Source organism: Pelophylax lessonae (genome assembly GCF_965119305.1).
Source record: "Pelophylax lessonae genome assembly, chromosome: 1".
Classification (NCBI taxonomy): domain Eukaryota; kingdom Metazoa; phylum Chordata; class Amphibia; order Anura; family Ranidae; genus Pelophylax; species Pelophylax lessonae.
In genome coordinates, this window is record NC_138768.1 from 2,784,952 (window position 1) to 2,812,125 (window position 27,174).

Consider the following 27,174-nt stretch of genomic DNA (forward strand, 5'->3'; position numbering starts at 1 on the left):
AGGTTGGTGGTTTATGATCCCAGGGGGAGGTGGGTGAGATTTACAGTCTGTTATCCCAGGGGTCAGTTGGTAAGCTTGGTGGTTGATGATTCCAGGGGGTGTTGGGTAAGGTCGATGATCTATGATCTCAGGGGTGGTTTGTGATCCCAGGGGGCAGTGGGTGAGTGTGGTGGCTAAGGTTGGTGATGTCAGAAGGTGGTAGGTGAGGTTGGTGGTTGGTGATCTCAGGGGTTGTTGGGTGAGTTTGGTGATCTCAGGGGGGCACGGTTGGCGATGTACTGAGGTTGGTGGTGGTGTGTTGTCCTCGGTGCAGATCTCACGTTGGGAAATCTTTCTGTGGACTCGGTGAGGATCTCACATTGGGAAATCTTTATGTTGTACTCGGTGAAGATCTCACGTTGGGAAATCTTTCTGTTGTCCTCGGTGAAGATCTCACGTTGGGGAAATCTTTCTGTTGTCCTCGGTGAAGATCTCACGTTGGGGAAATCTTTCTGTTGTCCTCGGTGAGGATCTCACGTTGGGAAATCTTTCTGTTGTCCTCGGTGAAGATCTCACGTTGGGGAAATCTTTCTGTTGTCCTCGGTGAAGATCTCACGTTGGGAAATCTTTCTGTTGTCCTCGGTGAAGATCTCACGTTGGGGAAATCTTTCTGTTGTCCTCGGTAAAGATCTCACGTTGGGAAATCTTTCTGTGGACCCGGTGAGGATCTCACATTGGGAAATCTTTCTGTTGTCCTCGGTGAAGATCTCACGTTGGGAAATCTTTCTGTTGTCCTCGGTGGTGAGGATCTCACGTTGGGAAATCTTTCTGTTGTCCTCGGTGGTGAAGATCTCACGTTGGGGAAATCTTTCTGTTGTCCTCGGTGAGGATCTCACGTTGGGGAAATCTTACTGTTGTCCTCGGTGAAGATCTCACGTTGGGAAAATCTTTCTGTTGTCCTCGGTGAGGATCTCACGTTGGGAAATCTTTCTGTTGTCCTCGGTGAAGATCTCACGTTGGGAAATCTTTCTGTTGTCCTCGGTGAAGATCTCACGTTGGGAAAACTTTTTGTTGTCCTCGGTGAAGATCTCACGTTGGGAAATCTTTCTGTTGTCCTCAGTGAAGATCTCACGTTGGGAAATCTTTCTGTTGTCCTTGGTGAAGATCTCACGTTGGGGAAATCTTTCTGTGGACTCGGTGAAGATCTCACGTTGGGAAATCTTTCTGTTGTCCTCGGTGAAGATCTCACGTTGGGAAATCTTTCTGTTGTCCTCGGTGAGGATCTCACATTGGGAAATCTTTCTGTTGTCCTCGGTGAAGATCTCACGTTGGGAAATCTTTCTGTTGTCCTCGGTGGTGAGGATCTCACGTTGGGAAATCTTTCTGTTGTCCTCGGTGGTGAGGATCTCACGTTGGGAAATCTTTCTGTTGTCCTCTGTGAAGATCTCACGTTGGGAAATCTTTCTGGTGTCCTCGGTGAAGATCTCACGTTGGGAAATCTTTCTGTTGTCCTCGGTGAAGATCTCACGTTGGGGAAATCTTTCTGTTGTCCTCGGTGAGGATCTCACGTTGGGAAATCTTTCTGTTGTCCTCGGTGAAGATCTCACATTGGGGAAATCTTTCTGTTGTCCTCGGTGAAGATCTCACGTTGGGGAAATCTTACTGTTGTCCTCGGTGAAGATCTCACGTTGGGGAAATCTTTCTGTTGTCCTCGGTGAGGATCTCACGTTGGGAAATCTTTCTGTTGTCCTCGGTGGTGAAGATCTCACGTTGGGGAAATCTTTCTGTTGTCCTCGGTGAAGATCTCACGTTGGGAAATCTTTCTGTTGTCCTCGGTGAAGATCTCACGTTGGGGAAATCTTTCTGTTGTCCTCGGTGAAGATCTCACGTTGGGAAATCTTTCTGTTGTCCTCGGTGAAGATCTCACGTTGGGGAAATCTTTCTGGTGTCCTCGGTGAAGATCTCACGTTGGGAAATCTTTCTGTTGTCCTCGGTGGTGAAGATCTCACGTTGGGGAAATCTTTCTGTTATCCTCGGTGAAGATCTCACGTTGGGAAATCTTTCTGTTGTCCTTGGTGAAGATCTCACGTTGGGGAAATCTTTCTGTTGTCCTCGGTGAGGATCTCACGTTGGGAAATCTTTCTGTTGTCCTCGGTGAAGATCTCACGTTGGGAAATCTTTTTGTTGTCCTCGGTGAAGATCTCACGTTGGGGAAATCTTTCTGTTGTCCTCGGTGAGGATCTCACGTTGGGAAATCTTTCCGTTGTCCTCGGTGAAGATCTCACGTTGGGAAATCTCTGTTGTCCTCGGTGAAGATCTCACATTGGGAAATCTCTGTTGTCCTCGGTGAGGATCTCACGTTGGGAAATCTTTCTGTTGTCCTCGGTGAAGATCTCACGTTGGGAAACCTTTCTGTTGTCCTCGTCGGTGAAGATCTCACGTTGGGGAAATCTTTCTGTTATCCTCGTCGGTGAAGATCTCACGTTGGGGAAATCTTTCTGTTGTCCTCGGTGAAGATCTCACGTTGGGAAATCTTTCCGTTGTCCTCGGTGAAGATCTCACGTTGGGAAATCTTTCTGTTGTCCTCGGTGAGGATCTCACGTTGGGGAAATCTTTCTGTTGTCCTCGGTGAAGATCTCACGTTGGGAAATCTTTCTGTTGTCCTCGGTGAGGATCTCACGTTGGGAAATCTTTCTGTTGTCCTCGGTGAAGATCTCACGTTGGGAAATCTTTCTGTTGTCCTCGGTGAAGATCTCACGTTGGGAAAACTTTTTGTTGTCCTCGGTGAAGATCTCACGTTGGGAAATCTTTCTGTTGTCCTCAGTGAAGATCTCACGTTGGGAAATCTTTCTGTTGTCCTTGGTGAAGATCTCACGTTGGGGAAATCTTTCTGTGGACTCGGTGAAGATCTCACGTTGGGAAATCTTTCTGTTGTCCTCGGTGAAGATCTCACGTTGGGAAATCTTTCTGTTGTCCTCGGTGAAGATCTCACGTTGGGAAAACTTTTTGTTGTCCTCGGTGAAGATCTCACGTTGGGAAATCTTTCTGTTGTCCTCAGTGAAGATCTCACGTTGGGAAATCTTTCTGTTGTCCTTGGTGAAGATCTCACGTTGGGGAAATCTTTCTGTGGACTCGGTGAAGATCTCACGTTGGGAAATCTTTCTGTTGTCCTCGGTGAAGATCTCACGTTGGGAAATCTTTCTGTTGTCCTCGGTGAGGATCTCACATTGGGAAATCTTTCTGTTGTCCTCGGTGAAGATCTCACGTTGGGAAATCTTTCTGTTGTCCTCGGTGGTGAGGATCTCACGTTGGGAAATCTTTCTGTTGTCCTCGGTGGTGAGGATCTCACGTTGGGAAATCTTTCTGTTGTCCTCTGTGAAGATCTCACGTTGGGAAATCTTTCTGGTGTCCTCGGTGAAGATCTCACGTTGGGAAATCTTTCTGTTGTCCTCGGTGAAGATCTCACGTTGGGGAAATCTTTCTGTTGTCCTCGGTGAGGATCTCACGTTGGGAAATCTTTCTGTTGTCCTCGGTGAAGATCTCACATTGGGGAAATCTTTCTGTTGTCCTCGGTGAAGATCTCACGTTGGGGAAATCTTACTGTTGTCCTCGGTGAAGATCTCACGTTGGGGAAATCTTTCTGTTGTCCTCGGTGAGGATCTCACGTTGGGAAATCTTTCTGTTGTCCTCGGTGGTGAAGATCTCACGTTGGGGAAATCTTTCTGTTGTCCTCGGTGAAGATCTCACGTTGGGAAATCTTTCTGTTGTCCTCGGTGAAGATCTCACGTTGGGGAAATCTTTCTGTTGTCCTCGGTGAAGATCTCACGTTGGGAAATCTTTCTGTTGTCCTCGGTGAAGATCTCACGTTGGGGAAATCTTTCTGGTGTCCTCGGTGAAGATCTCACGTTGGGAAATCTTTCTGTTGTCCTCGGTGGTGAAGATCTCACGTTGGGGAAATCTTTCTGTTATCCTCGGTGAAGATCTCACGTTGGGAAATCTTTCTGTTGTCCTTGGTGAAGATCTCACGTTGGGGAAATCTTTCTGTTGTCCTCGGTGAGGATCTCACGTTGGGAAATCTTTCTGTTGTCCTCGGTGAAGATCTCACGTTGGGAAATCTTTTTGTTGTCCTCGGTGAAGATCTCACGTTGGGGAAATCTTTCTGTTGTCCTCGGTGAGGATCTCACGTTGGGAAATCTTTCCGTTGTCCTCGGTGAAGATCTCACGTTGGGAAATCTCTGTTGTCCTCGGTGAAGATCTCACATTGGGAAATCTCTGTTGTCCTCGGTGAGGATCTCACGTTGGGAAATCTTTCTGTTGTCCTCGGTGAAGATCTCACGTTGGGAAACCTTTCTGTTGTCCTCGTCGGTGAAGATCTCACGTTGGGGAAATCTTTCTGTTATCCTCGTCGGTGAAGATCTCACGTTGGGGAAATCTTTCTGTTGTCCTCGGTGAAGATCTCACGTTGGGAAATCTTTCCGTTGTCCTCGGTGAAGATCTCACGTTGGGAAATCTTTCTGTTGTCCTCGGTGAGGATCTCACGTTGGGGAAATCTTTCTGTTGTCCTCGGTGAAGATCTCACGTTGGGAAATCTTTCTGTTGTCCTCGGTGAGGATCTCACGTTGGGAAATCTTTCTGTTGTCCTCGGTGAAGATCTCACGTTGGGAAATCTTTCTGTTGTCCTCGGTGAAGATCTCACGTTGGGGAAATCTTTCTGTTGTCCTCGGTGAAGATCTCACATTGGGAAATCTTTCTGTTGTCCTCGGTGAAGATCTCACGTTGGGAAATCTTTCTGTTGTCCTCGGTGAAGATCTCACGTTGGGAAATCTTTCTGTTGTCCTCGGTGAGGATCTCACGTTGGGAAATCTTTCTGTTGTCCTCGGTGAAGATCTCACGTTGGGAAATCTTTCTGTTGTCCTCGGTGAAGATCTCACGTTGGGAAATCTTTCTGTTGTCCTCGGTGAAGATCTCACGTTGGGAAATCTTTCTGTGGTCCTCGGTGAGGATCTCACGTTGGGAAATCTTTCTGTTGTCCTCGGTGAAGATCTCACGTTGGGAAATCTTTCTGTTGTCCTCGGTGAGGATCTCACGTTGGGAAATCTTTCTGTTGTCCTCGGTGAGGATCTCACGTTGGGAAATCTTTCTGTTGTCCTCGGTGAGGATCTCACGTTGGGGAAATCTTTCTGTTGTCCTCGGTGAAGATCTCACATTGGGAAATCTTTCTGTTGTCCTCGGTGAAGATCTCACGTTGGGAAATCTTTCTGTTGTCCTCGGTGAAGATCTCACGTTGGGGAAATCTTTCTGTTGTCCTCGGTGAAGATCTCACGTTGGGAAATCTTTCTGTTATCCTCGGTGAGGATCTCACGTTGGGAAATCTTTCTGTTGTCCTCGGTGAAGATCTCACGTTGGGAAATCTTTCTGTTATCCTCGGTGAGGATCTCACGTTGGGAAATCTTTCTGTTGTCCTCGGTGAAGATCTCACGTTGGGAAATCTTTCTGTTGTCCTCGGTGAAGATCTCACGTTGGGGAAATCTTTCTGTTGTCCTCGGTGAGGATCTCACGTTGGGGAAATCTTTCTGTTGTCCTCGGTGAAGATCTCACGTTGGGGAAATCTTTCTGTTGTCCTCGGTGAAGATCTCACGTTGGGAAATCTTTCTGTTGTCCTCGGTGAAGATCTCACGTTGGGGAAATCTTTCTGTTGTCCTCTGTGAAGATCTCACGTTGGGGAAATCTTTCTGTTGTCCTCGGTGAAGATCTCACGTTGGGAAATCTTTCTGTTGTCCTCGGTGAAGATCTCACGTTGGGGAAATCTTTCTGTTGTCCTCGGTGAAGATCTCACGTTGGGGAAATCTTTCTGTTGTCCTCGGTGAAGATCTCACGTTGGGAAATCTTTCTGTTGTCCTCGGTGAAGATCTCACGTTGGGAAATCTTTCTGTGGTCCTCGGTGAGGATCTCACGTTGGGAAATCTTTCTGTTGTCCTCGGTGAAGATCTCACGTTGGGAAATCTTTCTGTTGTCCTCGGTGAGGATCTCACGTTGGGAAATCTTTCTGTTGTCCTCGGTGAGGATCTTACGTTGGGAAATCTTTCTGTTGTCCTCGGTGAGGATCTCACGTTGGGGAAATCTTTCTGTTGTCCTCGGTGAAGATCTCACATTGGGAAATCTTTCTGTTGTCCTCGGTGAAGATCTCACGTTGGGAAATCTTTCTGTTGTCCTCGGTGAAGATCTCACGTTGGGGAAATCTTTCTGTTGTCCTCGGTGAAGATCTCACGTTGGGAAATCTTTCTGTTATCCTCGGTGAGGATCTCACGTTGGGAAATCTTTCTGTTGTCCTCGGTGAAGATCTCACGTTGGGAAATCTTTCTGTTATCCTCGGTGAGGATCTCACGTTGGGAAATCTTTCTGTTGTCCTCGGTGAAGATCTCACGTTGGGAAATCTTTCTGTTGTCCTCGGTGAAGATCTCACGTTGGGGAAATCTTTCTGTTGTCCTCGGTGAGGATCTCACGTTGGGGAAATCTTTCTGTTGTCCTCGGTGAAGATCTCACGTTGGGGAAATCTTTCTGTTGTCCTCGGTGAAGATCTCACGTTGGGAAATCTTTCTGTTGTCCTCGGTGAAGATCTCACGTTGGGGAAATCTTTCTGTTGTCCTCTGTGAAGATCTCACGTTGGGGAAATCTTTCTGTTGTCCTCGGTGAAGATCTCACGTTGGGAAATCTTTCTGTTGTCCTCGGTGAAGATCTCACGTTGGGGAAATCTTTCTGTTGTCCTCGGTGAAGATCTCACGTTGGGGAAATCTTTCTGTTGTCCTCGGTGAAGATCTCACGTTGGGGAAATCTTTCTGTTGTCCTCGGTGAAGATCTCACGTTGGGAAATCTTTCTGTTGTCCTCGGTGAGGATCTCACGTTGGGGAAATCTTTCTGTTGTCCTCGGTGAAGATCTCACGTTGGGGAAATCTTTCTGTTGTCCTCGGTGAGGATCTCACGTTGGGGAAATCTTTCTGTTGTCCTCGGTGAAGATCTCACGTTGGGAAATCTTTCTGTTGTCCTCGGTGCAGATCTCACGTTGGGAAATCTTTCTGTTGTCCTCGGGGAAGATCTCACGTTGGGAAATCTTTCTGTTGTCCTCGGTGAAGATCTCACGTTGGGAAATCTTTCTGTTGTCCTCGGTGAAGATCTCACGTTGGGGAAATCTTTCTGTTGTCCTCGGTGAAGATCTCACGTTGGGGAAATCTTTCTGTTGTCCTCGGTGAAGATCTCACGTTGGGAAATCTTTCTGTTGTCCTCGGTGAAGATCTCACGTTGGGGAAATCTTTCTGTTGTCCTCGGTGAAGATCTCACGTTGGGGAAATCTTTCTGTTGTCCTCGGTGAGGATCTCACGTTGGGAAATCTTTCTGTTGTCCTCGGTGAAGATCTCACGTTGGGAAATCTTTCTGTTGTCCTCGGTGAAGATCTCACGTTGGGAAATCTTTCTGTTGTCCTCGGTGAAGATCTCACGTTGGGGAAATCTTTCTGTTGTCCTCGGTGAGGATCTCACGTTGGGGAAATCTTTCTGTTGTCCTCGGGGAAGATCTCACATTGGGGAAATCTTTCTGTTGTCCTCGGGGAAGATCTCACGTTGGGGAAATCTTTCTGTTGTCCTCGGTGGTGAGGATCTCACGTTGGGGAAATCTTTCTGTTGTCCTCGGTGAAGATCTCACGTTGGGGAAATCTTTCTGTTGTCCTCGGTGAGGATCTCACGTTGGGAAATCTTTCTGTTGTCCTCGGTGAAGATCTCACGTTGGGAAATCTTTCTGTTGTCCTCGGTGAAGATCTCACGTTGGGGAAATCTTTCTGTTGTCCTCGGTGAAGATCTCACGTTGGGAAATCTTTCTGTTGTCCTCGGTGAAGATCTCACGTTGGGAAATCTTTCTGTTGTCCTCGGTGAAGATCTCACGTTGGGGAAATCTTTCTGTTGTCCTCGGTGAAGATCTCACGTTGGGAAATCTTCCCTCCTAATAATAGTAAGGTGTCATTATCCGGGTGTAACTAATAATACCGGCCCGGAAATATTCCTGGAGCTCTGCCAGCTGTGATGTAACCTGGATTAGGTGCCTCGTGCCTCCGGGGGGGAGGTACAATGAAGTCTCCCTTGCTCCGCCCCTCCTTGTATACGGCCCCTGGATTGGATATCACAGGTCGCAGCATCAGCTGAATGTACATTTCACTTTAAATGAAAGAAGGACTTTAAATGTTCTCCTGCTGATCACATGACCCCCCGGCGACACCCAGTAGGTGGAGCTCCTGTGGTTGCCATGGCGGGGGATGCAGCTGACTGGGATCCCAGCTCTGTGCAGGCTTCTCACACAGGGCCCGGTACTGGGACAAGGAGGATTCTGGGACATGTTACCATGGTGTAAGAAGTTATTGGAGGTAAGAGTTTCCACAAGTATAGAGGAGGGATTCTTTCCAGTAAGAGCGCTGTAGCTGGGGTCCCAGTGTCATTATGAAGGCGATCTCACAAATGTATGGAGAAAAGGAGATTTCCCATTGGTTTAGGGAGGTGTTCTTTCCAGTAAGAGCGCTATAGCTGGGGTCCCGATGTCATTACTAAGAGGATATCACATATGTATGGAGGAAAGGAGATACCCTATCGATATGGGGAGGGGTTCTTTACGGTAACAGCAATGTAGCTGTAGTTCCAATGTCATTATGAAGGGGATTTCACATATGTGTGGAGGGCAGGAGAATTTCTCATCGGTATGGGGAAGGGGTTCTTTCCAGTAAGAGCGCTGTAGCTGGGGTCCCAATGTCTTAATGAAGGGGATATCACATATGTATGGAGGAAAGGAGATGCCCCATCGATATGGAGAGGGGTTCTTTACGGTAACAGCAATGTAGCTGTAGTTCCAATGTCAATATGAAGGAGATCTCACATAGGTATGGAGGTTAGATTTCCTATCAGTTAAGAAGAGGTTCTTTCCTGTAAGAGCGCTGTAGCTGTGGTCTCAATGTCATTATGAAGAGAATATCTCATATGTATGGAGGAAAGGAGATTTACCATCGGTATAGGGAGGAATTCTTTCCAGTAAGAGCGCTGTAGCTGGGGTCCCGATGTCATTACTAAGAGAATATCTCATATGTATGGAGGAAAGGAGATTTACCATTGGCATAGGGAGGAACTCTTTCCAGTAAGAGCGTTATATCTGGGGTTCCAATGTCATTATGAAGGCGATCTCACATATGTATGGAGGGAAGGAGATTTCCCATCAGTATAAGAAGGGGTTCTTTCCGGTAAGAGCGCTATAGTTGTGGTCTCCATGTCATTACGAAGGGCATATGACATGTGCATGGAGGAAAGGGGATTTCCCAGCAGCATGAGGAGGGGATCTTTACAGGAAGAGCGCTATAGCTGTGGTCCCAGTTAGGATATGAGACGGACATTAAATGTGTATAGAAAGAAGATTTACCATGATTGGGAGGGGCTCTTCATAGTTAGAGCGCTAAAGCTGTTGTACCAATAACCATAGGAGGGGACATCAGATGTTATCAGAGATAAGAAGACTCCCAGTGCTTTAGGTAGGGGTTCTTTACGGTAAGAGCCTTGTAGCTGTGGTCCTAATGTCAATATTAAGGGGATATCACAAATGTATGGAGGAAAGGAGATTTTCCCTCAGTATAGGGAGGGGTTCATTACGGTAAGGGTGTTGTAGCTGTGGTCCCAATGACAATACAAAGGGAGACATCAGATGTGTTTGGAGGAAAGGAGATTTCTTATCAGTATAGGGAGGGGATCTTTGTGGTAAGAGCGCTGTAGCTGTTCTCCTAATGATGGTACAAAGGGGGACATCCGGTGTGTATAGAAGGAGGGTTTACCATCAATGGAGGGGCTGTTTACGGTAAGAGCATTATAGCTGTTGTCCCGGTGACCATACAAAGGGGGCATCATGTGTGCATGGAGGAAATGAATTCCCCATCAGTATAGGGAGGGGCTCTTTATGGTAAGAGCGCTGTATCTGTGGAATTGAGAGCAACAAACGACGGGAGATTTCCTGAGGAGCGATCACAAGGTGGGAGGAGTCACCCCAGGGAGGGGGCTTCGGACACAGTTACCCTCCCCCCCCCCCAACGGGGAATCCTTTCCAAACTTAACTCGGTTATCCCCCCCCCCCCCAACACCCACCAACATTTACACAATGGGCTTCTTATTCCCCTCCCCCATCGAGTGAGATAACGCTCTGCCAGTCTGTGCATGCCACTGCGCGAAATTCCCCCTCCCCCACCCTACCTGCATGTCACCTACACTCCTACTACCTGCGCTATGACGTCACCTGACCTCCCCTCCCCCAACACACCTCCCCTCCCCCAACACACCTGTGTACCCACCGCAACATCAACACCTGCAAATACCGAGAACTACACCCAGCATGCCGGACAGGAAATGGCGCCCTCTGGTGACCCTGGAGTGTCAGTGTTCAGTATTGGGGAAGGTGTGTCAGTGGCGCCCTCTGGTGACTGTGGAGTGTCAGTGTTCAGTATTGGGGAAGGGGTGTCAGTGGCACCCTCTGGTGACCCTGGAGTGTCAGTGTTCAGTATTGGGGAAGGGGTGTCAGTGGCGCCCTCTGGTGACTGTTGAGTGTCAGTGTTCAGTATTGGGAAAGGGGTGTCAGTGGCGCCCTCTGGTGACTATGGAGTGTCAGTGTTCAGTATTGGGGAAGATGTGTCAGTGGCGCCCTCTGGTGACCCTGGAGTGTCAGTGTTCAGTATTGGGGAAGATGTGTCAGTGGCGCCCTCTGGTGACTATGGAGTGTCAGTGTTCAGTATTGGGGAAGGTGTGTCAGTGGCGCCCTCTGGTGACTATGGAGTGTCAGTGTTCAGTATTGGGAAAGGGGTGTCAGTGGCGCCCTCTGGTGACTGTGGAGTGTCAGTGTTCAGTATTGGGAAAGGGGTGTCAGTGGCGCCCTCTGGTGACTATGGAGTGTCAGTGTTCAGTATTGGGGTAGGTGTGTCAGTGGCGCCCTCTGGTGACTATGGAGTGTCAGTGTTCAGTATTGGGGAAGGGGTGTCAGTGGCGCCCTCTGGTGACTGTGGAGTGTCAGTGTTCAGTATTGGGAAAGGGGTGTCAGTGGCGCCCTCTGGTGACTATGGAGTGTCAGTGTTCAGTATTGGGGAAGGGGTGTCAGTGGCGCCCTCTGGTGACTGTGGAGTGTCAGTGTTCAGTATTGGGGAAGGGGTGTCAGTGGCGCCCTCTGGTGACTCTGGAGTGTCAGTGTTCAGTATTGGGGAAGGTGTGTCAGTGGCGCCCTCTGGTGACTCTGGAGTGTCAGTGTTCAGTATTGGGGAAGGGGTGTCAGTGGCGCCCTCTGGTGACTGTGGAGTGTCAGTGTTCAGTATTGGGGAAGGTGTGTCAGTGGCGCCCTCTGGTGACTCCGGAGTGTCAGTGTTCAGTATTGGGGAAGGGGTGTCAGTGGCGCCCTCTGGTGACCCTGGAGTGTCAGTGTTCAGTATTGGGGAAGGTGTGTCAGTGGCGCCCTCTGGTGACTGTTGAGTGTCAGTGTTCAGTATTGGGGAAGATGTGTCAGTGGCGCCCTCTGGTGACTCTGGAGTGTCAGTGTTCAGTATTGGGGAAGGGGTGTCAGTGGCGCCCTCTGGTGACTGTGGAGTGTCAGTGTTCAGTATTGGGGAAGGTGTGTCAGTGGCGCCCTCTGGTGACTGTGGAGTGTCAGTGTTCAGTATTGGGGAAGGGGTGTCAGTGGCGCCCTCTGGTGACCCTGGAGTGTCAGTGTTCAGTATTGGGGAAGATGTGTCAGTGGCGCCCTCTGGTGACTATGGAGTGTCAGTGTTCAGTATTGGGAAAGGGGTGTCAGTGGCGCCCTCTGGTGACTCTGGAGTGTCAGTGTTCAGTATTGGGGAAGGTGTGTCAGTGGCGCCCTCTGGTGACCCTGGAGTGTAAGTGTTCAGTATTGGGGGAAGGGGTGTCAGTGGCGCCCTCTGGTGACTGTGGAGTGTCAGTGTTCAGTATTGGGGAAGGGGTGTCACTGGCGCCCTCTGGTGACTCTGGAGTGTCAGTGTTCGGTATTGAGGAAGGGGTGTCAGTGGCGCCCTCTGGTGACTCTGGAGTGTCAGTGTTCAGTATTGGGGAAGGGGTGTCAGTGGCGCCCTCTGGTGACTGTCGAGTGTCAGTGTTCAGTATTGGGGAAGGTGTGTCAGTGGCGCCCTCTGGTGACTCTGAAGTGTCAGTGTTCAGTATTGGGGAAGGTGTGTCAGTGGCGCCCTCTGGTGACTCTGGAGTGTCAGTGTTCAGTATTGGGGAAGGGGTGTCAGTAGGGCCCTCTGGTGACTCTGGAGTGTCAGTGTTCAGTATTGAGGAAGGGGTGTCACTGGCGCCCTCTGGTGACTCTGGAGTGTCAGTGTTCGGTATTGAGGAAGGGGTGTCAGTGGCGCCCTCTGGTGACCCTGGAGTGTCAGTGTTCAGTATTGGGGAAGGTGTGTCAGTGGCGCCCTCTGGTGACTGTGGAGTGTCAGTGTTCAGTATTGGGGAAGGTGTGTCAGTGGCGCCCTCTGGTGACCCTGGAGTGTCAGTGTTCAGTATTGGGAAAGGGGTGTCAGTGGCGCCCTCTGGTGACTATGGAGTGTCAGTATTCAGTATTGGGAAAGGGGTGTCAGTGGCGCCCTCTGGTGACTGTGGAGTGTCAGTGTTCAGTATTGGGAAAGGGGTGTCAGTGGCGCCCTCTGGTGACTATGGAGTGTCAGTGTTCAGTATTGGGGAAGGTGTGTCAGTGGCGCCCTCTGGTGACTATGGAGTGTCAGTGTTCAGTATTGGGAAAGGGGTGTCAGTGGCGCCCTCTGGTGACTGTGGAGTGTCAGTGTTCAGTATTGGGAAAGGGGTGTCAGTGGCGCCCTCTGGTGACTATGGAGTGTCAGTGTTCAGTATTGGGGAAGGTGTGTCAGTGGCGCCCTCTGGTGACTATGGAGTGTCAGTGTTCAGTATTGGGGAAGGGGTGTCAGTGGCGCCCTCTGGTGACTGTGGAGTGTCAGTGTTCAGTATTGGGGAAGGTGTGTCAGTGGCGCCCTCTGGTGACTATGGAGTGTCAGTGTTCAGTATTGGGGAAGATGTGTCAGTGGCGCCCTCTGGTGACTGTGGAGTGTCAGTGTTCAGTATTGGGGAAGGGGTGTCAGTGGCGCCCTCTGGTGACTCTGGAGTGTCAGTGTTCGGTATTGAGGAAGGGGTGTCAGTGGCGCCCTCTGGTGACTCTGGAGTGTCAGTGTTCAGTATTGGGGAAGATGTGTCAGTGGCGCCCTCTGGTGACTCTGGAGTGTCAGTGTTCAGTATTGGGGAAGGGGTGTCAGTGGCGCCCTCTGGTGACTGTGGAGTGTCAGTGTTCAGTATTGTGGAAGGGGTGTCAGTGGCGCCCTCTGGTGACTCTGGAGTGTCAGTGTTCGGTATTGAGGAAGGGGTGTCAGTGGCGCCCTCTGGTGACTCTGGAGTGTCAGTGTTCAGTATTGGGGAAGGGGTGTCAGTGGCGCCCTCTGGTGACTGTGGAGTGTCAGTGTTCAGTATTGGGGAAGGGGTGTCAGTGGCGCCCTCTGGTGACTCTGGAGTGTCAGTGTTCAGTATTGGGGAAGGTGTGTCAGTGGCGCCCTCTGGTGACTCTGGAGTGTCAGTGTTCAGTATTGGGGAAGGGGTGTCAGTGGCGCCCTCTGGTGACTGTGGAGTGTCAGTGTTCAGTATTGGGGAAGGGGTGTCAGTGGCGCCCTCTGGTGACTCTGGAGTGTCAGTGTTCGGTATTGAGGAAGGGGTGTCAGTGGCGCCCTCTGGTGACTCTGGAGTGTCAGTGTTCAGTATTGGGGAAGGTGTGTCAGTGGCGCCCTCTGGTGACTCTGGAGTGTCAGTGTTCAGTATTGGGGAAGGGGTGTCAGTGGCGCCCTCTGGTGACTGTCGAGTATCAGTGTTCAGTATTGGGGAAGGTGTGTCAGTGGCGCCCTCTGGTGACTCTGAAGTGTCAGTGTTCAGTATTGGGGAAGGTGTGTCAGTGGCGCCCTCTGGTGACTCTGGAGTGTCAGTGTTCAGTATTGGGGAAGGGGTGTCACTGGCGCCCTCTGGTGACTCTGGAGTGTCAGTGTTCGGTATTGAGGAAGGGGTGTCAGTGGCGCCCTCTGGTGACCCTGGAGTGTCAGTGTTCAGTATTGGGGAAGGTGTGTCAGTGGCGCCCTCTGGTGACTGTGGAGTGTCAGTGTTCAGTATTGGGGAAGGTGTGTCAGTGGCGCCCTCTGGTGACCCTGGAGTGTCAGTGTTCAGTATTGGGAAAGGGGTGTCAGTGGCGCCCTCTGGTGACTGTGGAGTGTCAGTGTTCAGTATTGGGAAAGGGGTGTCAGTGGCGACCTCTGGTGACTATGGAGTGTCAGTGTTCAGTATTGGGAAAGGGGTGTCAGTGGCGCCCTCTGGTGACTGTGGAGTGTCAGTGTTCAGTATTGGGAAAGGGGTGTCAGTGGCGCCCTCTGGTGACTATGGAGTGTCAGTGTTCAGTATTGGGGAAGGTGTGTCAGTGGCGCCCTCTGGTGACTATGGAGTGTCAGTGTTCAGTATTGGGAAAGGGGTGTCAGTGGCGCCCTCTGGTGACTGTGGAGTGTCAGTGTTCAGTATTGGGAAAGGGGTGTCAGTGGCGCCCTCTGGTGACTATGGAGTGTCAGTGTTCAGTATTGGGGAAGGTGTGTCAGTGGCGCCCTCTGGTGACTATGGAGTGTCAGTGTTCAGTATTGGGGAAGGGGTGTCAGTGGCGCCCTCTGGTGACTGTGGACCGTCAGTGTTCAGTATTGGGAAAGGGGTGTCAGTGGCGCCCTCTGGTGACTATGGAGTGTCAGTGTTCAGTATTGGGGAAGGGGTGTCAGTGGCGCCCTCTGGTGACTGTGGAGTGTCAGTGTTCAGTATTGGGGAAGGGGTGTCAGTGGCGCCCTCTGGTGACTCTGGAGTGTCAGTGTTCGGTATTGAGGAAGGGGTGTCAGTGGCGCCCTCTGGTGACTCTGGAGTGTCAGTGTTCAGTATTGGGGAAGGGGTGTCAGTGGCGCCCTCTGGTGACTCTGGAGTGTCAGTGTTCGGTATTGAGGAAGGGGTGTCAGTGGCGCCCTCTGGTGACTCTGGAGTGTCAGTGTTCAGTATTGAGGAAGGGGTGTCAGTGGCGCCCTCTGGTGACTCTGGAGTGTCAGTGTTCAGTATTGGGGAAGGGGTGTCAGTGGCGCCCTCTGGTGACTGTGGAGTGTCAGTGTTCAGTATTGGGGAAGGTGTGTCAGTGGCGCCCTCTGGTGACTCTGGAGTGTCAGTGTTCAGTATTGGGGAAGGTGTGTCAGTGGCGCCCTCTGGTGACTGTTGAGTGTCAGTGTTCAGTATTGGGGAAGGGGTGTCAGTGGCGCCCTCTGGTGACTGTGGAGTGTCAGTGTTCAGTATTGGGGAAGGGGTGTCAGTGGCGCCCTCTGGTGACCCTGGAGTGTCAGTGTTCAGTATTGGGGAAGGTGTGTCAGTGGCGCCCTCTGGTGACTGTTGAGTGTCAGTGTTCAGTATTGGGGAAGATGTGTCAGTGGCGCCCTCTGGTGACTCTGGAGTGTCAGTGTTCAGTATTGGGGAAGGGGTGTCAGTGGCGCCCTCTGGTGACTGTGGAGTGTCAGTGTTCAGTATTGGGGAAGGTGTGTCAGTGGCGCCCTCTGGTGACTGTGGAGTGTCAGTGTTCAGTATTGGGGAAGGGGTGTCAGTGGCGCCCTCTGGTGACCCTGGAGTGTCAGTGTTCAGTATTGGGGAAGATGTGTCAGTGGCGCCCTCTGGTGACTATGGAGTGTCAGTGTTCAGTATTGGGAAAGGGGTGTCAGTGGCGCCCTCTGGTGACTCTGGAGTGTCAGTGTTCAGTATTGGGGAAGGTGTGTCAGTGGCGCCCTCTGGTGACCCTGGAGTGTAAGTGTTCAGTATTGGGGGAAGGGGTGTCAGTGGCGCCCTCTGGTGACTGTGGAGTGTCAGTGTTCAGTATTGGGGAAGGGGTGTCACTGGCGCCCTCTGGTGACTCTGGAGTGTCAGTGTTCGGTATTGAGGAAGGGGTGTCAGTGGCGCCCTCTGGTGACTCTGGAGTGTCAGTGTTCAGTATTGGGGAAGGGGTGTCAGTGGCGCCCTCTGGTGACTGTCGAGTGTCAGTGTTCAGTATTGGGGAAGGTGTGTCAGTGGCGCCCTCTGGTGACTCTGAAGTGTCAGTGTTCAGTATTGGGGAAGGTGTGTCAGTGGCGCCCTCTGGTGACTCTGGAGTGTCAGTGTTCAGTATTGGGGAAGGGGTGTCAGTAGGGCCCTCTGGTGACTCTGGAGTGTCAGTGTTCAGTATTGAGGAAGGGGTGTCACTGGCGCCCTCTGGTGACTCTGGAGTGTCAGTGTTCGGTATTGAGGAAGGGGTGTCAGTGGCGCCCTCTGGTGACCCTGGAGTGTCAGTGTTCAGTATTGGGGAAGGTGTGTCAGTGGCGCCCTCTGGTGACTGTGGAGTGTCAGTGTTCAGTATTGGGGAAGGTGTGTCAGTGGCGCCCTCTGGTGACCCTGGAGTGTCAGTGTTCAGTATTGGGAAAGGGGTGTCAGTGGCGCCCTCTGGTGACTATGGAGTGTCAGTATTCAGTATTGGGAAAGGGGTGTCAGTGGCGCCCTCTGGTGACTGTGGAGTGTCAGTGTTCAGTATTGGGAAAGGGGTGTCAGTGGCGCCCTCTGGTGACTATGGAGTGTCAGTGTTCAGTATTGGGGAAGGTGTGTCAGTGGCGCCCTCTGGTGACTATGGAGTGTCAGTGTTCAGTATTGGGAAAGGGGTGTCAGTGGCGCCCTCTGGTGACTGTGGAGTGTCAGTGTTCAGTATTGGGAAAGGGGTGTCAGTGGCGCCCTCTGGTGACTATGGAGTGTCAGTGTTCAGTATTGGGGAAGGTGTGTCAGTGGCGCCCTCTGGTGACTATGGAGTGTCAGTGTTCAGTATTGGGGAAGGGGTGTCAGTGGCGCCCTCTGGTGACTGTGGAGTGTCAGTGTTCAGTATTGGGGAAGATGTGTCAGTGGCGCCCTCTGGTGACTGTGGAGTGTCAGTGTTCAGTATTGGGGAAGGGGTGTCAGTGGCGCCCTCTGGTGACTCTGGAGTGTCAGTGTTCGGTATTGAGGAAGGGGTGTCAGTGGCGCCCTCTGGTGACTCTGGAGTGTCAGTGTTCAGTATTGGGGAAGATGTGTCAGTGGCGCCCTCTGGTGACTCTGGAGTGTCAGTGTTCAGTATTGGGGAAGGGGTGTCAGTGGCGCCCTCTGGTGACTGTGGAGTGTCAGTGTTCAGTATTGTGGAAGGGGTGTCAGTGGCGCCCTCTGGTGACTCTGGAGTGTCAGTGTTCGGTATTGAGGAAGGGGTGTCAGTGGCGCCCTCTGGTGACTCTGGAGTGTCAGTGTTCAGTATTGGGGAAGGGGTGTCAGTGGCGCCCTCTGGTGACTGTGGAGTGTCAGTGTTCAGTATTGGGGAAGGGGTGTCAGTGGCGCCCTCTGGTGACTCTGGAGTGTCAGTGTTCAGTATTGGGGAAGGTGTGTCAGTGGCGCCCTCTGGTGACTCTGGAGTGTCAGTGTTCAGTATTGGGGAAGGGGTGTCAGTGGCGCCCTCTGGTGACTGTGGAGTGTCAGTGTTCAGTATTGGGGAAGGGGTGTCAGTGGCGCCCTCTGGTGACTCTGGAGTGTCAGTGTTCGGTATTGAGGAAGGGGTGTCAGTGGCGCCCTCTGGTGACTCTGGAGTGTCAGTGTTCAGTATTGGGGAAGGTGTGTCAGTGGCGCCCTCTGGTGACTCTGGAGTGTCAGTGTTCAGTATTGGGGAAGGGGTGTCAGTGGCGCCCTCTGGTGACTGTCGAGTATCAGTGTTCAGTATTGGGGAAGGTGTGTCAGTGGCGCCCTCTGGTGACTCTGAAGTGTCAGTGTTCAGTATTGGGGAAGGTGTGTCAGTGGCGCCCTCTGGTGACTCTGGAGTGTCAGTGTTCAGTATTGGGGAAGGGGTGTCACTGGCGCCCTCTGGTGACTCTGGAGTGTCAGTGTTCGGTATTGAGGAAGGGGTGTCAGTGGCGCCCTCTGGTGACCCTGGAGTGTCAGTGTTCAGTATTGGGGAAGGTGTGTCAGTGGCGCCCTCTGGTGACTGTGGAGTGTCAGTGTTCAGTATTGGGGAAGGTGTGTCAGTGGCGCCCTCTGGTGACCCTGGAGTGTCAGTGTTCAGTATTGGGAAAGGGGTGTCAGTGGCGCCCTCTGGTGACTGTGGAGTGTCAGTGTTCAGTATTGGGAAAGGGGTGTCAGTGGCGACCTCTGGTGACTATGGAGTGTCAGTGTTCAGTATTGGGAAAGGGGTGTCAGTGGCGCCCTCTGGTGACTGTGGAGTGTCAGTGTTCAGTATTGGGAAAGGGGTGTCAGTGGCGCCCTCTGGTGACTATGGAGTGTCAGTGTTCAGTATTGGGGAAGGTGTGTCAGTGGCGCCCTCTGGTGACTATGGAGTGTCAGTGTTCAGTATTGGGAAAGTGGTGTCAGTGGCGCCCTCTGGTGACTGTGGAGTGTCAGTGTTCAGTATTGGGAAAGGGGTGTCAGTGGCGCCCTCTGGTGACTATGGAGTGTCAGTGTTCAGTATTGGGGAAGGTGTGTCAGTGGCGCCCTCTGGTGACTATGGAGTGTCAGTGTTCAGTATTGGGGAAGGGGTGTCAGTGGCGCCCTCTGGTGACTGTGGACCGTCAGTGTTCAGTATTGGGAAAGGGGTGTCAGTGGCGCCCTCTGGTGACTATGGAGTGTCAGTGTTCAGTATTGGGGAAGGGGTGTCAGTGGCGCCCTCTGGTGACTGTGGAGTGTCAGTGTTCAGTATTGGGGAAGGGGTGTCAGTGGCGCCCTCTGGTGACTCTGGAGTGTCAGTGTTCGGTATTGAGGAAGGGGTGTCAGTGGCGCCCTCTGGTGACTCTGGAGTGTCAGTGTTCAGTATTGGGGAAGGGGTGTCAGTGGCGCCCTCTGGTGACTCTGGAGTGTCAGTGTTTGGTATTGAGGAAGGGGTGTCAGTGGCGCCCTCTGGTGACTCTGGAGTGTCAGTGTTCAGTATTGAGGAAGGGGTGTCAGTGGCGCCCTCTGGTGACTCTGGAGTGTCAGTGTTCAGTATTGGGGAAGGGGTGTCAGTGGCGCCCTCTGGTGACTGTGGAGTGTCAGTGTTCAGTATTGGGGAAGGTGTGTCAGTGGCGCCCTCTGGTGACTCTGGAGTGTCAGTGTTCAGTATTGGGGAAGGTGTGTCAGTGGCGCCCTCTGGTGACTGTTGAGTGTCAGTGTTCAGTATTGGGGAAGGGGTGTCAGTGGCGCCCTCTGGTGACTGTGGAGTGTCAGTGTTCAGTATTGGGGAAGGGGTGTCAGTGGCGCCCTCTGGTGACCCTGGAGTGTCAGTGTTCAGTATTGGGGAAGGTGTGTCAGTGGCGCCCTCTGGTGACTGTGGAGTGTCAGTGTTCAGTATTGGGGAAGGTGTGTCAGTGGCGCCCTCTGGTGACTATGGAGTGTCAGTGTTCAGTATTGGGGAAGGGGTGTCAGTGGCGCCCTCTGGTGACTGTGGAGTGTCAGTGTTCAGTATTGGGGAAGGTGTGTCAGTGGCGCCCACTGGTGACTCTGGAGGGTCAGTGTTCAGTATTGGGGAAGGGGTGTCAGTGGCGCCCTCTGGTGACCCTGGAGTGTCAGTGTTCAGTATTGGGGAAGGTGTGTCAGTGGCGCCCTCTGGTGACTGTTGAGTGTCAGTGTTCAGTATTGGGGAAGATGTGTCAGTGGCGCCCTCTGGTGACTCTGGAGTGTCAGTGTTCAGTATTGGGGAAGGGGTGTCAGTGGCGCCCTCTGGTGACTGTGGAGTGTCAGTGTTCAGTATTGGGGAAGGTGTGTCAGTGGCGCCCTCTGGTGACTGTGGAGTGTCAGTGTTCAGTATTGGGGAAGGGGTGTCAGTGGCGCCCTCTGGTAACCCTGGAGTGTCAGTGTTCAGTATTGGGGAAGATGTGTCAGTGGCGCCCTCTGGTGACTATGGAGTGTCAGTGTTCAGTATTGGGAAAGGGGTGTCAGTGGCGCCCTCTGGTGACTCTGGAGTGTCAGTGTTCAGTATTGGGGAAGGTGTGTCAGTGGCGCCCTCTGGTGACTGTGGAGTGTCAGTGTTCAGTATTGGGGAAGGTGTGTCAGTGGCGCCCTCTGGTGACTGTGGAGTGTCAGTGTTCAGTATTGGGGAAGGTGTGTCAGTGGCGCCCTCTGGTGACTATGGAGTGTCAGTGTTCAGTATTGGGGAAGGGGTGTCAGTGGCGCCCTCTGGTGACTGTGGAGTGTCAGTGTTCAGTATTGGGGAATGGGTGTCAGTGGCGCCCTCTGGTGACTCTGGAGTGTCAGTGTTCAGTATTGGGGAAGGTGTGTCAGTGGCGCCCACTGGTGACTCTGGAGGGTCAGTGTTCAGTATTGGGGAAGGGGTGTCAGTGGCGCCCTCTGGTGACCCTGGAGTGTCAGTGTTCAGTATTGGGGAAGGGGTGTCAGTGGCGCCCTCTGGTGACTGTTGAGTGTCAGTGTTCAGTATTGGGGAAGATGTGTCAGTGGCGCCCTCTGGTGACTCTGGAGTGTCAGTGTTCAGTATTGGGGAAGGGGTGTCAGTGGCACCCTCTGGTGACTGTGGAGTGTCAGTGTTCAGTATTGGGGAAGGTGTGTCAGTGGCGCCCTCTGGTGACTGTGGAGTGTCAGTGTTCAGTATTGGGGAAGGGGTGTCAGTGGCGCCCTCTGGTGACCCTGGAGTGTCAGTGTTCAGTATTGGGGAAGATGTGTCAGTGGCGCCCTCTGGTGACTATGGAGTGTCAGTGTTCAGTATTGGGGAAGGTGTGTCAGTGGCGCCCTCTGGTGACTATGGAGTGTCAGTGTTCAGTATTGGGAAAGGGGTGTCAGTGGCGCCCTCTGGTGACTGTGGAGTGTCAGTGTTCAGTATTGGGAAAGGGGTGTCAGTGGCGCCCTCTGGTGACTGTGGAGTGTCAGTGTTCAGTATTGGGGAAGGTGTGTCAGTGGCGCCCTCTGGTGACTATGGAGTGTCAGTGTTCAGTATTGGGGAAGGGGTGTCAGTGGCGCCCTCTGGTGACTGTGGAGTGTCAGTGTTCAGTATTGGGAAAGGGGTGTCAGTGGCGCCCTCTGGTGACTATGGAGTGTCAGTGTTCAGTATTGGGGAAGGGGTGTCAGTGGCGCCCTCTGGTGACTGTGGAGTGTCAGTGTTCAGTATTGGGGAAGGTGTGTCAGTGGCGCCCTCTGGTGACTCTGGAGTGTCAGTGTTCAGTATTGGGGAAGGGGTGTCAGTGGCGCCCTCTGGTGACCCTGGAGTGTCAGTGTTCAGTATTGGGGAAGGTGTGTCAGTGGCGCCCTCTGGTGACTGTTGAGTGTCAGTGTTCAGTATTGGGGAAGATGTGTCAGTGGCGCCCTCTGGTGACTGTGGAGTGTCAGTGTTCAGTATTGGGGAAGGGGTGTCAGTGGCGCCCTCTGGTGACTCTGGAGTGTCAGTGTTCAGTATTGGGGAATGGGTGTCAGTGGCGCCCTCTGGTGACTCTGGAGTGTCAGTGTTCAGTATTGGGGAAGGTGTGTCAGTGGCGCCCACTGGTGACTCTGGAGGGTCAGTGTTCAGTATTGGGGAAGGGGTGTCAGTGGCGCCCTCTGGTGACCCTGGAGTGTCAGTGTTCAGTATTGGGGAAGGTGTGTCAGTGGCGCCCTCTGGTGACTGTTGAGTGTCAGTGTTCAGTATTGGGGAAGATGTGTCAGTGGCGCCCTCTGGTGACTCTGGAGTGTCAGTGTTCAGTATTGGGGAAGGGGTGTCAGTGGCGCCCTCTGGTGACTGTGGAGTGTCAGTGTTCAGTATTGGGGAAGGTGTGTCAGTGGCGCCCTCTGGTGACTGTGGAGTGTCAGTGTTCAGTATTGGGGAAGGGGTGTCAGTGGCGCCCTCTGGTAACCCTGGAGTGTCAGTGTTCAGTATTGGGGAAGATGTGTCAGTGGCGCCCTCTGGTGACTATGGAGTGTCAGTGTTCAGTATTGGGAAAGGGGTGTCAGTGGCGCCCTCTGGTGACTCTGGAGTGTCAGTGTTCAGTATTGGGGAAGGTGTGTCAGTGGCGCCCTCTGGTGACCCTGGAGTGTAAGTGTTCAGTATTGGGGGAAGGGGTGTCAGTGGCGCCCTCTGGTGACTGTGGAGTGTCAGTGTTCAGTATTGGGGAAGGGGTGTCACTGGCGCCCTCTGGTGACTCTGGAGTGTCAGTGTTCGGTATTGAGGAAGGGGTGTCAGTGGCGCCCTCTGGTGACCCTGGAGTGTCAGTGTTCAGTATTGGGGGAAGGGGTGTCAGTGGCGCCCTCTGGTGACTCTGGAGTGTCAGTGTTCAGTATTGGGGAAGGTGTGTCAGTGGCGCCCTCTGGTGACTCTGGAGTGTCAGTGTTCAGTATTGGGGAAGGGGTGTCAGTGGCGCCCTCTGGTGACTGTCGAGTGTCAGTGTTCAGTATTGGGGAAGGTGTGTCAGTGGCGCCCTCTGGTGACTCTGAAGTGTCAGTGTTCAGTATTGGGGAAGGTGTGTCAGTGGCGCCCTCTGGTGACTCTGGAGTGTCAGTGTTCAGTATTGGGGAAGGGGTGTCAGTGGCGCCCTCTGGTGACTCTGGAGTGTCAGTGTTCAGTATTGGGGAAGGGGTGTCACTGGCGCCCTCTGGTGACTCTGGAGTGTCAGTGTTCGGTATTGAGGAAGGGGTGTCAGTGGCGCCCTCTGGTGACCCTGGAGTGTCAGTGTTCAGTATTGGGGAAGGTATGTCAGTGGCGCCCTCTGGTGACCCTGGAGTGTCAGTGTTCAGTATTGGGAAAGGGGTGTCAGTGGCGCCCTCTGGTGACTATGGAGTGTCAGTATTCAGTATTGGGAAAGGGGTGTCAGTGGCGCCCTCTGGTGACTGTGGAGTGTCAGTGTTCAGTATTGGGAAAGGGGTGTCAGTGGCGCCCTCTGGTGACTATGGAGTGTCAGTGTTCAGTATTGGGAAAGGGGTGTCAGTGGCGCCCTCTGGTGACTGTGGAGTGTCAGTGTTCAGTATTGGGAAAGGGGTGTCAGTGGCGCCCTCTGGTGACTATGGAGTGTCAGTGTTCAGTATTGGGGAAGGTGTGTCAGTGGCGCCCTCTGGTGACTATGGAGTGTCAGTGTTCAGTATTGGGGAAGGGGTGTCAGTGGCGCCCTCTGGTGACTGTGGAGTGTCAGTGTTCAGTATTGGGGAAGGGGTGTCAGTGGCGCCCTCTGGTGACTCTGGAGTGTCAGTGTTCGGTATTGAGGAAGGGGTGTCAGTGGCGCCCTCTGGTGACTCTGGAGTGTCAGTGTTCAGTATTGGGGAAGGTGTGTCAGTGGCGCCCTCTGGTGACTCTGGAGTGTCAGTGTTCAGTATTGGGGAAGGGGTGTCAGTGGCGCCCTCTGGTGACTGTCGAGTATCAGTGTTCAGTATTGGGGAAGGTGTGTCAGTGGCGCCCTCTGGTGACTCTGAAGTGTCAGTGTTCAGTATTGGGGAAGGTGTGTCAGTGGCGCCCTCTGGTGACTCTGGAGTGTCAGTGTTCAGTATTGGGGAAGGGGTGTCACTGGCGCCCTCTGGTGACCCTGGAGTGTCAGTGTTCAGTATTGGGGAAGGTGTGTCAGTGGCGCCCTCTGGTGACTGTGGAGTGTCAGTGTTCAGTATTGGGGAAGGTGTGTCAGTGGCGCCCTCTGGTGACCCTGGAGTGTCAGTGTTCAGTATTGGGAAAGGGGTGTCAGTGGCGCCCTCTGGTGACTGTGGAGTGTCAGTGTTCAGTATTGGGAAAGGGGTGTCAGTGGCGACCTCTGGTGACTATGGAGTGTCAGTGTTCAGTATTGGGAAAGGGGTGTCAGTGGCGCCCTCTGGTGACTGTGGAGTGTCAGTGTTCAGTATTGGGAAAGGGGTGTCAGTGGCGCCCTCTGGTGACTATGGAGTGTCAGTGTTCAGTATTGGGGAAGGTGTGTCAGTGGCGCCCTCTGGTGACTATGGAGTGTCAGTGTTCAGTATTGGGAAAGGGGTGTCAGTGGCGCCCTCTGGTGACTGTGGAGTGTCAGTGTTCAGTATTGGGAAAGGGGTGTCAGTGGCGCCCTCTGGTGACTATGGAGTGTCAGTGTTCAGTATTGGGGAAGGTGTGTCAGTGGCGCCCTCTGGTGACTATGGAGTGTCAGTGTTCAGTATTGGGGAAGGGGTGTCAGTGGCGCCCTCTGGTGACTGTGGACCGTCAGTGTTCAGTATTGGGAAAGGGGTGTCAGTGGCGCCCTCTGGTGACTATGGAGTGTCAGTGTTCAGTATTGGGGAAGGGGTGTCAGTGGCGCCCTCTGGTGACTGTGGAGTGTCAGTGTTCAGTATTGGGGAAGGGGTGTCAGTGGCGCCCTCTGGTGACTCTGGAGTGTCAGTGTTCGGTATTGAGGAAGGGGTGTCAGTGGCGCCCTCTGGTGACTCTGGAGTGTCAGTGTTCAGTATTGGGGAAGGGGTGTCAGTGGCGCCCTCTGGTGACTCTGGAGTGTCAGTGTTCGGTATTGAGGAAGGGGTGTCAGTGGCGCCCTCTGGTGACTCTGGAGTGTCAGTGTTCAGTATTGAGGAAGGGGTGTCAGTGGCGCCCTCTGGTGACTCTGGAGTGTCAGTGTTCAGTATTGGGGAAGGGGTGTCAGTGGCGCCCTCTGGTGACTGTGGAGTGTCAGTGTTCAGTATTGGGGAAGGTGTGTCAGTGGCGCCCTCTGGTGACTCTGGAGTGTCAGTGTTCAGTATTGGGGAAGGTGTGTCAGTGGCGCCCTCTGGTGACTGTTGAGTGTCAGTGTTCAGTATTGGGGAAGGGGTGTCAGTGGCGCCCTCTGGTGACTGTGGAGTGTCAGTGTTCAGTATTGGGGAAGGGGTGTCAGTGGCGCCCTCTGGTGACCCTGGAGTGTCAGTGTTCAGTATTGGGGAAGGTGTGTCAGTGGCGCCCTCTGGTGACTGTTGAGTGTCAGTGTTCAGTATTGGGGAAGATGTGTCAGTGGCGCCCTCTGGTGACTGTGGAGTGTCAGTGTTCAGTATTGGGGAAGGTGTGTCAGTGGCGCCCTCTGGTGACTGTGGAGTGTCAGTGTTCAGTATTGGGGAAGGTGTGTCAGTGGCGCCCTCTGGTGACTGTGGAGTGTCAGTGTTCAGTATTGGGGAAGGGGTGTCAGTGGCGCCCTCTGGTGACTGTGGAGTGTCAGTGTTCAGTATTGGGGAATGGGTGTCAGTGGCGCCCTCTGGTGACTCTGGAGTGTCAGTGTTCAGTATTGGGGAAGGTGTGTCAGTGGCGCCCACTGGTGACTCTGGAGGGTCAGTGTTCAGTATTGGGGAAGGGGTGTCAGTGGCGCCCTCTGGTGACCCTGGAGTGTCAGTGTTCAGTATTGGGGAAGGGGTGTCAGTGGCGCCCTCTGGTGACTGTTGAGTGTCAGTGTTCAGTATTGGGGAAGATGTGTCAGTGGCGCCCTCTGGTGACTCTGGAGTGTCAGTGTTCAGTATTGGGGAAGGGGTGTCAGTGGCACCCTCTGGTGACTGTGGAGTGTCAGTGTTCAGTATTGGGGAAGGTGTGTCAGTGGCGCCCTCTGGTGACTGTGGAGTGTCAGTGTTCAGTATTGGGGAAGGGGTGTCAGTGGCGCCCTCTGGTGACCCTGGAGTGTCAGTGTTCAGTATTGGGGAAGATGTGTCAGTGGCGCCCTCTGGTGACTATGGAGTGTCAGTGTTCAGTATTGGGGAAGGTGTGTCAGTGGCGCCCTCTGGTGACTATGGAGTGTCAGTGTTCAGTATTGGGAAAGGGGTGTCAGTGGCGCCCTCTGGTGACTGTGGAGTGTCAGTGTTCAGTATTGGGAAAGGGGTGTCAGTGGCGCCCTCTGGTGACTATGGAGTGTCAGTGTTCAGTATTGGGGAAGGTGTGTCAGTGGCGCCCTCTGGTGACTATGGAGTGTCAGTGTTCAGTATTGGGGAAGGGGTGTCAGTGGCGCCCTCTGGTGACTGTGGAGTGTCAGTGTTCAGTATTGGGAAAGGGGTGTCAGTGGCGCCCTCTGGTGACTATGGAGTGTCAGTGTTCAGTATTGGGGAAGGGGTGTCAGTGGCGCCCTCTGGTGACTCTGGAGTGTCAGTGTTCAGTATTGGGGAAGGTGTGTCAGTGGCGCCCTCTGGTGACTCTGGAGTGTCAGTGTTCAGTATTGGGGAAGGGGTGTCAGTGGCGCCCTCTGGTGACTGTGGAGTGTCAGTGTTCAGTATTGGGGAAGGTGTGTCAGTGGCGCCCTCTGGTGACTCTGGAGTGTCAGTGTTCAGTATTGGGGAAGGGGTGTCAGTGGCGCCCTCTGGTGACCCTGGAGTGTCAGTGTTCAGTATTGGGGAAGGTGTGTCAGTGGCGCCCTCTGGTGACTGTTGAGTGTCAGTGTTCAGTATTGGGGAAGATGTGTCAGTGGCGCCCTCTGGTGACTGTGGAGTGTCAGTGTTCAGTATTGGGGAAGGGGTGTCAGTGGCGCCCTCTGGTGACTCTGGAGTGTCAGTGTTCAGTATTGGGGAATGGGTGTCAGTGGCGCCCTCTGGTGACTCTGGAGTGTCAGTGTTCAGTATTGGGGAAGGGGTGTCAGTGGCGCCCACTGGTGACTCTGGAGGGTCAGTGTTCAGTATTGGGGAAGGGGTGTCAGTGGCGCCCTCTGGTGACCCTGGAGTGTCAGTGTTCAGTATTGGGGAAGGTGTGTCAGTGGCGCCCTCTGGTGACTGTTGAGTGTCAGTGTTCAGTATTGGGGAAGATGTGTCAGTGGCGCCCTCTGGTGACTGTGGAGTGTCAGTGTTCAGTATTGGGGAAAGGGTGTCAGTGGCGCCCTCTGGTGACTCTGGAGTGTCAGTGTTCAGTATTGGGGAATGGGTGTCAGTGGCGCCCTCTGGTGACTCTGGAGTGTCAGTGTTCAGTATTGGGGAAGGTGTGTCAGTGGCGCCCACTGGTGACTCTGGAGTGTCAGTGTTCAGTATTGGGGAAGGTGTGTCAGTGGCGCCCTCTGGTGACTGTTGAGTGTCAGTGTTCAGTATTGGGGAAGATGTGTCAGTGGCGCCCTCTGGTGACTCTGGAGTGTCAGTGTTCAGTATTGGGGAAGGGGTGTCAGTGGCGCCCTCTGGTGATTGTGGAGTGTCAGTGTTCAGTATTGGGGAAGGTGTGTCAGTGGCGCCCTCTGGTGAC